A 17931-nucleotide genomic window follows, 5' to 3' on the forward strand; every position below is an offset into this window, starting at 1 on the left:
GAGAGCCCAGCTGAGCCAATTACAAAGCAGAAATATTGTGTTCAGTTATAGGATCACAAGGACACTATAAGAGGCCCTAAACATCAGACCTTGAAGTGCAAGAGAGGAGTGCCTTTGTCCACTTTTCTCTTTCCTCTTATCAGCACCCCTATATGTAGGCTGAGGAAAGAGTGTATGGGAGTTCTAGGGGGACTACTCCCTCTGGTGTGAGAACTTGCCAAGTGCTTTTCAGGGCTCCTCATCCACCTCTGTTGTCCACCTTTCATCCAACTCTCACCTGTGGCTCCAAGAAACCATAGCATGTGCAGTGGCCAAACCCTGGTAAAATTGTCTCTTAGACAGACCAGATTGAGGGTAACCAATAGGCCTCAAATCCATCAGTGAGTTAGGGTGATGTTTACCCCCAAGAATGTGAAGACATGTCTGCTGTAATGGTCAGATGAAAACAATTTGTTCCAATGGCCATGAAGGCAGCTGAGGCAGGTGCTGCGGAGTGCTTAGAACTTGGTCAGATAGCAAAGATGGCAAGATCATCCACTGCATTCTGGCTCATCACCAGTTATCTTTTTTTATAATAAACACTTTTATTTATAGTTTTGAGTTCCAATTATTATCCCTCCTTCCTTCTCTCACTTGCTCCCTCCCTGAGGTGGTAAGCAATCAGATATGGGCTATTCATGTGCAATTATAGAAAACATTACCACATTAGTCATTTTAAATGAGAAATCTTGAATGAAAGAAAAAATAAAAGTGGAAAATCGCATGCTTCAGTCTGTGTTCAATCAATATCAGTTCTTTCTCTGGAGGTGGATAGTATGCTTTATCATTAGTCCTTTGAGATTGGCTTGGATCATCATATTGTTGAGAATGGTTAAGTCATTCATAGTTCTTCATCAAGTAATATTGCTGTATCTGTGCACAAAGTTCACTTGGTTCTGCTCACTTCACTATACACTAGTTCTTACAAGTCTTTCAGGGCTTTTCCCGAAATCATCCTGCTTGTCATTTCTTATAGCATAATAATATTCCATCACCATCATATACCATAGCTTGTTTAGCCATTCCCCAATTGATGGTCATTCCTTTGATTTCCAATTCTTAGCCACCACAAAAAGAGCTGCTATAAATATTTTTTTACAAATAGGTCTTTTTTCTCTTTGTGGGGATGTCTTTGGGATATAAACCTAGCAGTGGTATTGCTGTATCAAAAGGTATACACAGGTCTATAGCCCTTTGGGCATAGTTCCAAATTGTACTCCAGAATGATTGACTCTTTTTACAACTCCACAAACAGTGGATTATATCACCAATCATCTTGACTTTTGTCCTGCCAATGGACTTTGATGACTCTTGAGGAGTGAGTCTGATGACTCTGAGGAATTGAGTGGAGGAAACTGAGGCAAATAGCGTTAAGTGACTTGCCTGGGGTCAGTCATACAGCTAGTAAACATCTGAGGCCAGATTTGAATTCAGGAAGAGGTGTTTTCCTGATTTCAGGCCCAGTTATCCATTGATAACTGCTTCTAACTGAGACTGCTAGCTGACTATTAAAGGCAAGTACAATGGTGGGGATTTGTGGGTCATAGTTTTAGAGGTGAAAATTCACAAGATGCAGTAAGCCATGGGGTACCAACTTGTCTGTAGGAGTTTGGGGAAGAGCATTGTTGGTGTGACTCATTATGTGTATGTTGTCTTGTCTTTCAAGAAAGTAAGCCCTTGTGATGTTTACAATCTAATTTGGGTCCTAACCTGCCCGCCCCCCCATTTTTTGGGGGAAACTAGCTAAGATTTACTGATGAATTCAGCAAGAATTTAGGCTTTTAAGTATTTATTAAAGAGAGAGAGAGAGGTTGGGAACAGATCCCTTATAGCATGGAAAACCCTAGCTTAGATCTATTTGGTATAGCCAGAGAGAAACCCTTGCTTTTCCTAACTTGCTTTTCTGACGCCAAGCTGATGTCATGGACAAAAAGATGGACCTTCCCTTTTTCTCCCTCTCTGCCGCCAAGCCAAAGTCTGAATGAAAAAGAGACATCCAATGAGTCACCCTCACCTTCCTACTTCCTCTCTCCCTCTCCGAAAGGGGAGGTCCTTCAAGCTGATTGGTTGAGAGTGGTCTCCTGTTGATGTCTTAGTACACAGCCTCTGAGAACAACACCCCATTCAGGGCCCACCAGGAATGGTCTCAAATTTATCAATCTTAAGTAGGTTCTCAGTCAGTTTCTCAGTCTCAGCCAATTCAATCAATTCCAAATCAGTCTTCAGGTGGAGCCCCTGGGCATCTGCCGAATCCCCTTATTTTATCACACCCTGGAGGGCAGAACTAAGGTCAGTAGGTAGAAAACTTCCCTATACTTATAAAAGTGAGATCGACTGCCTCTGGAGTCTGTGGATTCTCCCTCCCTGGAGACCTTCAAGAAAGGTTGGTGATATTGTAGGAAGGGTTTTCTCAGGCTTCGATGAGCAGGGAATTCATTTTAGGCATGATGAACAACCTATTGTAATCTTTGTGTAAAATCCGAGAGATAAAAGATGGAGTGTGTGTGATTGGACCACAAAATACAGAAACTGTCTTCCTTCTTTTGATATATGTCCAGTATTTATCATAACACTTTGTACCTAGTAAAGTGCAAGTACTTTTTCATTTATTCATTCATTCATCCTTCTAGTTTGGTCTTAATTTTGATCTTTCTTCTAAGTAGTCATGGTCTAACTGCATAGACAAGTAATTTGGAAATAAATCCCATATAAATGACATGTCAATTTCTCTTTTACAATATAGTTTATTTAATTTCTTTTGTGATGTTCTTCAGTGCACACTATGTTCAGTGTTTTATGATCTTTTTCTTGAAAATAGTATTTATTAGGTGGAGACCTAAGGTTCCTGAAAAGCCTTATAATCTTTTGTTTTCTTTCTTTTCTTAATTTCTCTCTGTCTCTCTCTCTTTTTCTCTCCCCCTGCTCCCCTCACCTCTCTCACTGTGTGTGTGTGTGTGAGTATATGTGATGTATAGTTCCATCATGGTGGACAGAATTACCCCAAATGCTGGCTAGGTCCTTTGAAAGGCACAGAAAAGCTTCCTGCTAGACATAGATTCCAAACTCTACACATTGATTTAGATAGCAGAATATTCCCCCTCTAGGAACAGAGAAGACCTTAGTTCCCCTGTGGAGGATGCTATAGACAGAACCAGCTATGAGGCTAGTGGGTCTCTGACTGTGATAAGTATTGCTTAATGGTAAGCCTTAAAGACTCTGCTTTTGAACACTTATGGGGTACAAGGAAGCAAAACCCTGGGCTCATATACTTAGATTGCTTATATAGGCTCTTATTATTCTGTTTTCTTGGACCAACTATGACAGTGGTGCCAATTGATTTTTTTTTAAAGATGACAAACAGCATCTAGTGAAGAGGGGGAACTGTGTTCTCAATTCTTGTTATGAGTGAAGAACCATTTCTTTCTTTCTTTCTTCCTTTCTTCCTTTCTTTCTTTCTTAAGTGACTTGCCCAGGGTCACACAGCTAGTAAGTGTCAAGCATCTGAGGCCAGATTGGAACGCATGTATTCCTGATTCCAGGGCTGATGCTCTATCCACTGTACCACCTAGCTGCCCTGAGGACCATTTCTTTTAAAAAAATGTCTATTTTATTTTTAATTTATGGAATAAGACAAACATTTCCATAATGTAGTATAATAAAAATGCACATCAAACTGCAGATCTATTATGTGTGGCTTGCTATTCCTTTTAAATATTTAATAAGCTTGTCATGTAAATTTTTTTCTCTCCTTTTTTTTTATTCCTTTTATGCCTCCCCCATCCTAGAGATGGCTACCATTAAACACACATACATTTATAAAATTATTTTACAGATATCTATTTATTAGTCCTTTCTCTGGAAGCAGATAGCATCTTCATTCATGTATCCCTTATGGTTTGTTTGGGTATTTCTAATTGTATTAATAATAATTGGTCTATAATTCTCTTTCTCTGTTTTTATTATTCCTGGTTTAGGTATCAGTATCATATTTGTTTCATAAAAGGAGTTTGGTAGGATTCCTTCTTTGCCTATTATTCCAAATAATTTATTTAATATTGGAATTAATTGATCTTAACATGTTTGATAGGATTCACTTGTAAATCCATCTGGACCTAGTTGAGATTAGATAACATAAAGTTGTACTGGACCCCATCAGCATACTTGTGTGACTTCTGGCTCAGTTCAGAAGTATATGAGTTTCAGTAAAGAATATTTTATAACTAAATTGTACATCAAAATACTTATAGAAAAATAGCCCTTTTAAGTAGTAAGAGAAATTTCTTCCAGAAATCTTTGGCAAAGACATTGAAAAACTTAAATAAAGAAGTTAGTTATAAAGAAATCCCAATCACTTCTATGTAAAATAAATTTTGTGTCCAAATTCAGCAGATTAGTAGATAGTGAATATATGAAGTACAAGCATGGTTGCCATGGAAATTTGTTCCTGATTGGAATAGGACCATTACTGGTAAATCATAACATGTTTGCTACTTCATATTTTCCACTTTTCCTATGCTGGCCACAGGAGTGGAAACAGGATGGAGAGAAGCCTTATGGAGGGAAAGTAATCCTAACAGAGAAGTTGCTGGGACTTTGGATCCTTGAGATTGATGGGATGCATGACAAGATAATATCCTAGCTTGAGTATTTAGAGTAAATATCTGTTCCGAATAAAGGTGTTTAATGCCTGAAACAGCATAAGCAGACTGAAGATATGAACTTTTACATCAAGATGAACTGCTTCTGTTACCCAAAGCACAAAATGTTGCCTGAATGAGTAGAGCTTGTGGCCGGGTCATGGTTCAATGTCTGGCACAATGAATCACTCTAGTAAAAGCCTATCTAACAACTTTCAGGTAAAAGTGCTCTCCAAATTATGCCCAAAGGGATATAAAGCTGCATATACCCTTTGAACCAGCAATACCACTTTTGGGTCTTTTTCCCAAAGAGATCATAAAAAAGGGAAAAGGACCCACACGTACAAAAATATTTATAGCTGTTCTTTATGTGGTGGCAAGGAATTGGAAATTGAGGGGATGGCCATCAATTGGGGAATGGCTGAACAAATTGTGGTATATGAATGTAATGGAATAAGATTGTGCTGTAAGAAATGATGATCAAGTGGATTTCAGAGAAACCTGGAAGGATTTGCATTAATTGATGATGAGTGAGATGAGCAGAACCAGAAGAACATTATACACAGTATCATCAACATTATGTTTTGATCAACTGTGATAGACTAGATTCTTCTCACCAATCCAATGGTACAAGAGAGTTTCAAAGGACTCATGATGGAAAAGACTCTCCAAATCCAGAAAAAAAAGGAACTGTGAAATATGGATGCTGATTGGACCATATTATTTCCTTTGTCTTTGGTGCTGTTGTTTTTCTTTTTTTGAGGTTTTTCCTTTTTGCTCTGATTCTTCCCTTATAGCATGACTAGTACAGAAATGTTTAATGATATTATATATATATGTATATGTATATATATATACATATATGTGTATATATATACACACACACACACACACACACACACACACACACACACATATATAACCTATATCAGATTACCTGCTGTCTAGGAGAAGGAGGAGGTAGGGGAGGGAGGGAGAAAATTTGAGATTGGAAATCTTATCTAAACAAATGTTGAAAACTAAGATTAATTAATTAAAAAACATCTTTTTTTAAAAAATTACTCTCCAAGATGGTAAATAGCAGGCCAGGAAGGTAAAACCAGATAGAAGCCATTGGATTTGGCAAGGAGATTAAAAGCAGTCAACAGTGAAGTTTCCTAGGATATCATAAAACCAGAGTTCAGAGTTGTCTTTATATCTTCCTTGCCTAAAGAACCCACAGAAGAGTCCCAGATCAATCTATTTGGGTACAAAATTAACTCAAATTGCTGAAGTCGTTCCACAATGTCTTAAACCACAATACTTGTTTGTTTGCTGATCTTTTCTCACTTGAAAATCCAACTACTCCTATGTTACCTTAGTTTTTGTAGGACTCATTTTCCTTTTCTATGAAATAAGATAATTGAACTACATTTTTCCCTGAATTTCCTTCTGGCTTCATTTGAAATTCTACAACTCTATGACTACAAGACCCATAGATTACTACTGTAGCAATTTCTGTAGGGTAGGGAGCTGGCGTGGTGGCTAGAGCCCTGGACCTGGACTCAGAAAGGCATGAGATCAAATCCAGCCTCAGACACTCCCTAGCTTTGTGACTTTAGGCAACTCACTTAACCTGAATGCCTCAATTTCCTGGACTCAATTCCTCAATTATTTAATAATAATAATAATAATAACAATAATAATAATAATAATAATAATAATAATAATAATAATAATAAAATAACAAGGACAATGACAGTAATAATACCTCAAAGGATTGTGTTAAGGTTCAAATGAGATAATATTTGTAGTGTTTATCACAGTGCCTGGCATATGATAGGTGTTTAATAAATGTTTGTTCCTTCCTTGATGGATTAAAATTTTTTTCTAGCTTTGTGTTTACACACACACATACTCTCTCTCTCTCTTTTTTTTTTTGGTGAGGCAGTTGGGGTTAAGTGACGTGCCCAGGGTCATACAGCTAGTAAGTGTTAAGTATCTGAGGCCTGATTTGAATTCAGGCCTTCCTGACTTCAGGGCAGGTGCTCTATCCACTGTGCAACCTAGCTGCCTGCCCCCCACGCTCTTTATGTTGCTTCTATAACTTGTGCCCCAGAGCTACCTCCATAGCTGAACTTACCAAACACCGCTCCTCTATTCTACCATTGTTTTTTAGCCTTTGTATTATTATACTATTAACATTCCCCAAACCCATTTGTTGGGCATATTTTGTACAAATAGATATACATATATAGGGAAAACCAGTACTGCTTACTACTCAGAGACTGTTATAGTCTTCTTTGGGTAGGAGGGAACTGAAGAATATAAGTCCTCAATGCCTCATCTATTCTGTCTCTAGCTGCCAAGCAATAATTGCATTTGCTTCTAAGTGCATCTGGGAATTGTACTGGACACAGATGGAAATCATCTGACTTTCTTAAATTTTGATCACCACTGTCATTCTGGCATCTTGTTCCTTGGTATACAATGACAGTCAAAGCAATGTACTATATTGGGGGCAATTCTACCTGTCTACTCTTTTTCTCTGCACATCTATTCCTGGCTATTAGTGGGCAGCTTGTCAAAATATTATGTCCTCCCATAATTTCAATGGGATTGAAATGTCCTATAAGGATTATAGAGTAAGAAATACATGCTCTTCCATGCTATTTAATTACTATTATTATCACATATTGAAGATCTTCCCCTAAGTCAAATGAAGGACAATGCTACAAATTTAAAGGAATAAAAGAGATTCAGTTCAGACTCTAGTATGACAATTAAGTTTGACAGCTATATATCTCTGAGATTTCTCATAGAAGAAAGATCTGAAACAAGATTTCTTATTTTTCTCTGGAAAGAAAAAGAGATATAGGGGATGGAAGTTTGCCTCCTTGGGTCAGGTGGGGAAAGAGACTAGCATTGAAACTAAGTCAGTTGGTAAGCATTTATGAGTTAGGCACTATGCTAAATAATGAGGATACAAAGAAAATCAAAAGGTCTTTGCTCTCAAGGAGCCTAGTCTAATCATAAAAACAATTATGAAAGATGAAAAAAATTATATACAAACAAGATATATTCAGAATCAATTGGAGATAACCATCAGAGTTATGGCACTAGCATTAGCAGGAAAGGCTTTTTGTAGGAGAAATTTTAATTGGCACTTAAAGGAAGCCAGAGAAGTCTAAAGGCAGATACAAGGAGGGGGCAGCCAGTGAAAATGCCTGGTGTTGGAAGATGGAGTATCTTGTATGAGGAACATAAAGGAGGCTGATGGCATTAGATAGCAAAGTACCTGGAGGGTGGGGTGAATAAGGTGTAATGTCAGAGGAAGGCCAGGTTATGAAGGACTTTGAATGTCGAATAGTATTATATAATTGATCTGGGAGGTGATAGGGAACCACTGGAGTTTATTGAATGAGAGGGAGAGGTGGACATGGTCAGACCTTCACTTTAAGAAGTTTGATGGTTGGATAGAGGAGGGACTGGAGTGAGCAGAGACTTGTAGCAGTGAGACCACCTAGTATTGTTGTTTTTTGTGGTGGTGGTTGTTGAAACAGCTGTTGTTTCAGTCATGTCCAGTCTTTGTGACCCCATTTTGAGGCTGTTTTTTCAAAGATACTGGAGTAGTTTGCAATTTCCATCTCCGGTTCATTTTACAAATGAGGAATTGAAGCAAATAGGGTTTAGTGACTTGCTCAGGGTCACACAGCTAGTAAGTGTCTGAGGCTGGATTTGAAGTTAGGAAGATGAGTCTTCCTGAGTTCAGGCTATTATAATAGTCCATGGGTCAAGTGATGAAGGTCTAAACCAGGGTGATGTCAGTGTCAGAAGAGAGAGAGGAGATGGAGAGGTGAAAGGCATGGTAGTGATTTGACTTGCCTGACATCCTGTTTTCTGTTTTTTGTCTCTCCCTCAGGGTATCTTCCTGCTTCAGGTGACTTGCCTTTTCTATATGTGGCAGTTGGTTGGCAATTGATGGGGATGGCTGGTCTCTTCTTCACAGGAGTTGATTCCTTGGATGATGGTCATGAAGGCTGGGCTAGAAGCAGTACTGGTGGTCTTGGGGGCAGCAATGCCTCCATTCCCAGGGTTCTTGTAGCCCTCTGCCTTTTGCTGGCAACTGGTCAGCAGATATTGCTGATGTTGATAAAGAAAGTGGGCCCTCTCTCCACAATGATTTAGCCCCTCCCTCAATGATGCCATAGGGACTGGGCTGGAAGCAGGTCTGGTGGTTTGAGGAACACTACTATACTCAAGCTTCTTGAGTTGAGGGTCCTAGGCTGTCAACATCAAGGTCTAATGGGAGATGTCTAAGAATGTGGTAGTGGTTTGACTTGATAATTACCTGCTACCTTCTGTCACTCCCCTAAGGTGCGTTGCTGCTTTAGGTAGATTGGCTTACCTGTTATTGCCTCTACCTTTTAGAATCCTGAACTTTTTTCTAGACTAGGAGACCAGGAAGGCCTGACCAACAGATGCAGCTTTCATGAAGAAATCATTAAGCAGTATGGACTGTGGGTTGTTGACTGTGAGCAGAAAATGGCTACCATTTTGAATCCATTTAATCAGGAAAATAAGTCTGGTTAACTGAGTAGATGTAAGCCATCAGGGCAGATAAGAAAGGTAAATGGGTGACTTTTAGGGGGCTTATATATAATTCAATAAGGGCCTTACTAATGTCTTTTTGTGACTTGGATCATTTATACACATAGTCAATTAAACTACCTTCTTTTGACTCTTGCTCTACCCTGCCTTCCTCCTTTTCTTCCTTCCCTTCCTCCCTTTCTTTCTTGCTCTCTCTCTCCCTTTCTGTCTCCTTCCTTCCCTGCCTCCTTCCCTCCATTCTTCCCTTCCTCTCCTTCCTTCCTTCGTTCTTTCTTTCCTTCCTTTCCTTCCTTCTTTTCTTCCTTCCTCCTTCCCTTCCTCCCTTCTCTTCTTTCTTCTTTCCTATTTTAATTTCACCATCCTGAATTCTAGGCTAATCCAGGAGTATATTTAGATATTCCTCAGTAATATATCAGAAATATATATATATATACATATATATACATGTGTGTGCATTTGTGTATGTATGTACATATATATTTATCTACACACATATACATACACATGCTATGATATGATAAGTTGGTGGACTGTCTGTCTAATTGTATGTCCTAATGTAGGTAGTGTCCTTTATCCATACAACCACAGAAATACAGCAAAAAGAACAAGGATCCTATTTGTAGACAAGGCACATTTCCTGACTTCTATTCCTGTCTATGGAATTCTCCACTTTCTTGTTCTTCATTTCCATTCCCAATTCTTTGTTAGAACTCTCATTCATAAGAAGCCCACAGGGTTCTACACTGTACTCAAAACATATTAAACTGTTGAGTCTTGCCCTCCAGGAATGAACTCTCAGCTTCTGGGGACTGACTACAGACTACAGGCTAATTCCTTATGGTCTCAGAGGACAACATTTTACTGATTTATTGCTTATTGCTTAGTCAAGCAGAACATAAAGGTAACCATTCTTGTGTAAGTAATCACATGGTGATCCCCAAGAGACAGACTCACCAAATTGTTGGGCAAACATGCCTGGGGAAATAAACTTAGAGTTTGAAATTCAGGTGATGGAAAAGAAAATGCACTTGTATTTCTGGGAGATGTTGCTAGGGGTAGTATGTGGAATGATTTTTTAAAAAAGTTATTAAAAATTAAAAAATAAATAAATAAGCACACACATATATCAGAGGTATTGTCTAGGTGCCAGCTTCACTGTGATTTGTAGGTGGAGGTTAGGATAGGCCACTTCATTCCTTATCATAGCCAGGGTTCTTCAGATGGCTAGAGAGTCTCTGGAGCATCTTAGGAGAATTCTAAGGAGATTATGGACACTAGAACCACAGATCTCTCAATAACACTTGCACTGTTCAGTTGTAATCCCATTTGTGTGTGTGTGTGTGTGTGTGTGTGTGTGTGTGTGTGTGTGTGTGTGTGTGTGTAGCAATGGAGGTTAAGTGACTTGCCCAAGGTCATACAGCTAGTAAGTGTCAAGTGTTTGAGGCCAGATTTGAACTCAGGTACTCCTGAATCCAAGGCCAGTGCTTTATCCACTGTGCCACCCAGCTGCCCCTGTAATCCCATTTTGATGCCACTAACTATAGGAGTTTGAACGTGTGCTTATAACTTCTCTGATCCTCCATTTCCTCATCTTTAAAATGGGGATAATAATCAATGCAATGCCTAATCTTAAAAAAGAGAATGGCTGTTATTATTATATAATAGTATTATAAATAACAAGATATGTGACATTGGCCATATCCACCTTAAGATTATCCTTTGGACTTCTATGTGACTCATTCCCATTTTAATTTCACCATCCTGAATTCTAGGCTAATCCAGGAGTATGTTTGGATACTTACTCAATAATAAAAATTCTAAATGGTTTTGAGTTAACTAAGTTCAGAGTCCCTATCCTAATACATCAATTATTAGATTGGATCAAATACTATTTATTTAATAAACTGAAGAAGCATCCTATTGATATCTCTATCTATTAAAACTCTTAATATCATAGGGAAAACATGGAAGTTCTGAATATATGGTTTATCATCAACAAATTAAAAAACAAAAAGTCTAGTCTGGTAAAATCTACAGGCCTACACATCTACTTTATTGAGAACCTCTTATACTCCATAAACTATGCTAATACTGAAGATATAGGGAAAGGGAAAAAAAGCTCAAGGAGCTCACAGTCTAGTGGGGAGACAACATGCAGACAACTATTTATGAACAAGATATAAGCAGGGTAAATTTAAACTCCTAGAGTTAGCCAGGATTTGGGAAAGACTTCTTACATGCAGTGGAATTTTATTTGAGATCTGAAGCAAGCCAGGGAAGTCAGGAGGCAGTGATGTGGAAGAAAAGAATTCCAGACATAGGAGACAACCATCAAAAATGCCTGGTGTCCAGAGATGTAGTGAGTAACAGTAAGGAAGCCAGTGTCATATAAATGATTGTTGTTTTAGCTATAAGAAAGAGCATAGACAGTGCCACTTTAAACCATCAATGTGACTACAGATAACTTTTCTTCACTGGTGAAAATACAGTACCATACTTTTCCTTCATTTAGGATACCAAATAAAACCCCTTTGCAAAAATCCTCTTCATTGTCTTTAAAAGATGAAGATTTCAATGATTTCATAAAGAAGATCCCTCTATTTTCTTTCTTTGACTTCTACTGCTTTTTTTCCAGTCATGCCAGGAAACCAGTCTTTTCCATGTGTAATTAACTGTTGTTCCTAACTGTCTCTCTCAAGACTCATTCCTCATAAGATTCTCTTCATGATGTTTCTTTATAAAATTACAGTTGGCTATACTTTCATCTTCTTTCTGTTTTATCCACACTTTTTCTCAAGCCATATCCATTAACTCTTTATTCTCCATTTCCCCCAAATGCCAAATTCTAAACATTATAGTTGTCCCATAAAGCTATAGTAACCACAACTAAAACTTCTGTAGCAGATACCTTTGAAACAGGGGTTAGGTTCTAATGAGAAGATATCCATGGTAGAGTGGACAGTTCTCTTAATTTGAAGGAAAAAAAATTCACAGTTAAACTCCAGTAGAGTGTTTGCCTTGAGACCCAGATATCATGATCACCTATTGTGACCCTACTGAGAGTATTATCACATTTCCTTTTTTTGCCTTTGAGTATTGTATTTGAATTATCCCAGAATAGATGTCAGTTTGCCTTTGCTATTAAATAGTTGTTTTATTTTATTTTTCAGAAAAAAAAAGAGTTGAATTTTTAATGGGTAGTGTAAGTGATGTTCTCCAAATTTTATGCTTTATTTGATAGTGGGTTGCAAGTTTGCAGACATGCTACTAATGTTTTCTGCCAAATGTTTGTGTCTGAGTTGATCAGAATATAAGCTCATTGAGGTTGAGGACTGTTTCATTTTTTCTTCATAACCCCAATATTTAGTATAATGTCTAGCAGATGGTAGATGCTTGTTGATCCTACTTAGTTTAGGATGTCCATGTCACAATGGGTGATGTAGAACTAGAGTTCAGGAGAGAGACTAAGGCTTGATAATTTGATGGCTAAATCATCCGCATAGAGGTAATAATTGAATCCATGAGAGCCAATGAGATCACCAAGTGAGAGGGGATAGAGGAGAAAGGCAAGAACAAAGTCTTGGGTTATAACCACATTTATGAAGATATAAAAAGGTATATGAAGATAGATATGTGAAGGCATATGAAGATCCAGAATATGAGTTTGAGAAGGAATAGTCATACTGGTAGAAGGAGAACCAAGAAAGAGTAATCTGATGTAAACTCAGAATGTAGAGCTAGGAGGAGAAGATGCCCAACAATGTTAAATACTGCAGAGGATTCAAGAAGGAAAATATTTCTGAAAAGGCTAATAGATTTGATTGGTGAGAGATCACATACAACTTTGGAGATGATCATTTCAGTTGAATAATGAATAAGATTCCACAGAGTTTCAAAAAGAGAAGAAAGGAAGTAGAAGCACTAAACGTAGCTGTTTTCAGCCTTTGAGTGTTAGGTTTAGCTGAGAAAGGGGGAAGACATACAGGATATTAGCTAGCAGAGATGGTAAGATCTAGTGAGGGTTTATCAAGAATGGGGGAAATGAACATGTCTCTTGGAATCATGAAAGCAGCAGGCAGATATGGAGGGATTGAAGTTTAAAGGTAGGTTGATAGGAAGTGCAATAATCTAGAGAAGAAGGGAGGTGATGGGATCAAAAGGACATGTTAAGGGCAGAATAACCTCTTCTCAAACTATTGTGAAGCTTAGCATTCTAGCCTAAGACATTGTAGAATTTTGTCACAATTTTATTACATTTTAACTTATATTATATATGTATAATATGTCATATGTTATATTGTATTTATTATATTGTAGCTTGTGGAATATTTAGTACTATATGTACCATCCAGAAGATGAACCCCTTCTGTTAATACAAAATATTTAACGGGACCAAAGGCTCAACAATCTCATCTTGTTTATTTAATGCAATATTCTTTAATGTTTCAGTAACAATTAGTTTAAAATTGTAATGTTCTAAAAATGCTGATGTATAAGAAATGGTTACCAGGAGGAAATGAATCCAGTTCCATTGGTGCTAGGGAGATAAGTGAAATAAGTTGTTTCATCAAAAAACAATTTAAATGAGGTCTTTCTTTATGGGGAGATAATAAAACAAACAAAGAAAATTACAGTGCTCTTTCCCTCATATCTGTTTTTTTGGATCTGATTCTCAGAAAGTTACACCACTGAGAAATGAATATGTTGTAGTTATCATTATTGAGTTTCAGACATTTAATTGTCAGAGAAGTCTAATTTTTGTTCCCTATTGGTTCAAAGTTATTGGAAAACTGAAGCAGTCCTTGTACCCAATTATCTTCTTCAAAAGATCTATTAATATCTTACTCCTTTAGCTAAGGGTGATAGTCTTTTATAAAAAGAGAGTTGTAGAGATACCTTTTGTTTCTTCATCACAGCCATTTCCCTGATATTTTCCCTTTTCCGACCAATGCATCCTGCTTCATAGTAGAGAAAAATAGCTAAGAAAAACAAACCTATACAGACAACATTGAATGTATTCCATTTACGTCATCCATTGTTTTCCACCTCAGAGTGAAGAGAGGTTGTGTTTTATCACCTGTTCTCTAGCACTGAGACTGCTCATTGCAATTCCTCAGAATTTTTTTTCTTTTAGTGTTCTCATTTGCATTATTGTAACCATTGTGTATATAGTTCTGCAGTTTGTCCCATATTTTCCTGAATTCCTCATATTCATCATTGTTTTAATTACACTTTAATTGCTCTTCATCAGTTTATGTTTTCCCATATTTCTTTTAATTCTGCATATTTATTGTTTCTTAAAGTCCAGTGGAATACATTTATATATCTCAATTTGTTCAGCCATTTCTTATGTACACTTAGTTTCCAATTTCTTATTGTTTTTCTTTCTCTTCTTCCTCCTCTTCTTCTTCTTCTATTTCTACTTCTTCTATTTCTATTTCTACTTCTACTACATCTACTACTACTACTTCTTCTCTTCCTCCTCTTCTTCCTCCTCCTCATCCTCCTTCTTTTTCTTTTCCTCCCCCTTCTCAATTTCTTCCTCCTTCTCTGAAAGCACCTTTGGCAAGGACCTTAGCTTTTCCTGCTTAACTGTGTAGATGAGATCTTTTTCCTCTTCTACCATTTGATTCAACTGTTACAACTTCTGCTTTTGGTCTTTCTTGTGTTCTGCTCCCGTCCAGTACTCCCACGACATGATGTTTGAACCCAGACAACCAGGACCCAAATCATCACCTCTTGTACCCCTTGTCTGTCATATATCATTCTAACTAATTGTTGGCCTATCCCAGGGAAGCCATCCATCCCTAGGCTATTGGCTGCTAAAGTAAAGAATTTACTCCTGTGTAATTTAAAATTCTAAATGTGGGTTCTAATTTGTCCCCCCAATTTTGGGGGGAAACTGACTAAAATCACTGATAAATGAGTTTAGGTTTTTAAAGGGTTTATTAAAAATAGTAAAAGAAAGAGAAAGATTGAGAACAGATTTCCTATAACCTGGCAATCCTAGCATTCCTAATCTCCCACTTCTGAAGTTCTCTGCCACCACACCTATGTCTCGAAGCCAAAGAGGAAGAACCATCCCCCAGCATCTACTTCCTGCTCCCCTCCCAGAAATGGGAGGTTCCTCAAGCTGATTGATTAGTGTCATTCAAATTCATTAAGTACCCTTAAGTACCAGCCAGATGTGCTTACAATCTAGTATGTCAGTCAGTCGCTCTTCCCCAACTCAATCAGCCCAGATCAATCTCCAGGCGAACCCCTTAGTTCTATTATCTTGACACATTCCCCACTTTGTTTCTTTGAGGAACAGGGTATTCCTTGATGAAACACTCCTTAAGCCATTTTTGACAAATAAAAGGAAGTTTCTCAAGTGGATTAAGGATAATATATATTTTAGAGCTAGAAGGGAGGACATCTTTTCTCCTGCTCCAGGTACAAGTGAGAAGGACCCATGGGCATCACTCCATTACTGCCTTTCCTATTTCTTCTTCATCTCTTGGACTACGAGGAATGAATTGGCCAGTGAAAACTTCAGGGTTTGAGAGATTGTTCTCTCTTAAACTGGGAAAATCCTCCTCTTATATTTGCCTATCTTGTGGGCACTGCCTTCTTATGCCTGGTGGCTGCTGCTGCTGCCACAACCCACCAATGTTGTCACATTCTTCCTACCACAATTAGCAGCTAGCATTTCTGTAGCACTTTAAGGTTTTCAGTGTACTATCTTACTTGACTCCAAGGGCTCTTGTTTCAGGGAGGAGGTATCTCTTATACTTCTAATTAATCCAGGCCTATTAAAATTCCAGAGCAGTGGCTTCTCACATTTTTTTGTATGTACCATGAGCCCCTTTAACAGACAGTCTGGGGAAAAACTCTTCCTATTTTTTTAGAATTACATGATCAAAGGAAACAACAAATTTTAGTTTTAGGTCTATGAAAATAATGATGTAAGTTATTTTTTCCCCATCCAAGTTCATGGACTCCTTGAAATCTGTTAATCAGGTTAAGAAACTCCATTCCAGAGAGACTCCTTCCTCCCTCTCTGGGTAGAGCATTCTGTTTAAAGGCAGAACTTAATGTGAAATCTCTGACTACATCTTGCCCTCTTGGGAAAGATCTATGTGATTGTCTGTAACTTAGTCTGGGCCTCTGTGTCCCCATCCTGCCAGCTTTTCTGATCTCAAATTGACTCATTAACCACATATCATTCTGATGGTCCTGCCTTCCAACTTTGCCTACAATCTATAACTTCCCTTCTGCCTACCTATTTTGCTTGCTTCAGTGAAGGCCCATAGCCACAGTCTTTGCCTGCATTCAAAAGTTGTTGTCAAATTCATTGATCTATCATTTGAAATCCTGTTTTCCATTCCCATTTTGAAAACTGGAACCATATTATTTACCCTATTTCAAGCCCTGTGGAACCTGTCCTGTACTCCACAGTGATTCAGAGGTCATTGATAGTGGTTCGGAAATCATGTGGAGACATTTCTAGTTTATGATTTGTCCAAGTCGCATAACTTGAATTTATTTAGGGCAATCACTTGCGTTTTATTTATCATATAGTATTTCAATGCCCAGTTAGTCATTTTTCAAAGGATAATAGAAGTGGAGCTAGAAGGACCTTAAAAGCTATTGAGAACAATCTACAATCAGGATTTGAACTCACCTCCTGATTTCAAGGCCTGTGCTCTATCCAGTGTGCTACCCAAATACCCTGCACCACCTGCTTTGTTCTTTTGATCTAAATAGTTTTGTGGGGGTTTTTTGGATATAGAGAAACAGAAATTAAATAGTATCTGAGTAATTCCACTTTCTACTTGTCATCCATTACTATAATCACATTCACTCCAAACAGCAGGTCTATTCCTTCATTCCCTTGTTTGCCCTCAGCCTAACTAAAGAATCTCCCCTTGCTACTTGTTGCATTTGTCACAAGACTCAACTCTTTCTGGGTTTTCTGACATTTTTCTTGAAGAATTCTCACATTTATCCACAATTAAATTCCCTTATTTCCACTTCCACAAGTGTACTTTTAAAAACAAAGTTCATTGGAAAGTTCCTTCTACAAATTTATAAAATTCTTTACTCTTTTCCCCCTTCTCACTGGATCATTAGTGATGACATCTTTAGAATTTCATTCTCCAGGGCTTCCCATGTCTTTTACTTTTTTAATGTCTTTGGCCACAAGACTCATAATTACCTTTTCCCTGAACTTTTCACTATCCTAGGTTCACCTGTTAGTCAATGGAACCAGCTCCTGGAACATCCAGTGCTGTAAAAGATCTCTTCTGGGAAGAGTGGGGAGATTTGGTCATCTGGAACCTTGTTATTCATCAGGGGTATTCAGATGGGCCTGAGGCAGTCTCCTGCCCTGTTTGGTTACCCCTGCTTTTTTGTCCAATTGACTTCAAAAATGTTCTTCTGATTTCAGTTCCTGAAGTTGCCCTTTTTGTCTCCTCAGCAGGTAGTCACCACCTTATTCCCATTCTGGAGAGTTAGCTCAGTCTAGTAATTTTATCAGTAGTTTTCTGTTTCTCCTGGTTACTGACCTAAAGACCCTGCCTTATGAATCAACTCTACAAAAGCCACTTCCAGCCCCTTTCTTGCTTTTGAGTCCTTGAATAAGCCCTATTAGGACAAAAAATGTGCACCTTGTGTATTGGGC

The 17931-nt window shown here is 38.0% G+C and overlaps 1 protein-coding gene across 1 annotated transcript in view; it reads left to right on the forward strand.

The window, feature by feature from the left end:
* HHAT (hedgehog acyltransferase) overlaps positions 1 to 17931 on the forward strand; it is a 535206-nt gene that overhangs the window by 194896 nt on the left and 322379 nt on the right. The window lies entirely within an intron of this gene.

The sequence above is a fragment of the Dromiciops gliroides genome, chromosome 4 (genome assembly GCF_019393635.1).
Source record: "Dromiciops gliroides isolate mDroGli1 chromosome 4, mDroGli1.pri, whole genome shotgun sequence".
In the NCBI taxonomy this organism is placed as follows: domain Eukaryota; kingdom Metazoa; phylum Chordata; class Mammalia; order Microbiotheria; family Microbiotheriidae; genus Dromiciops; species Dromiciops gliroides.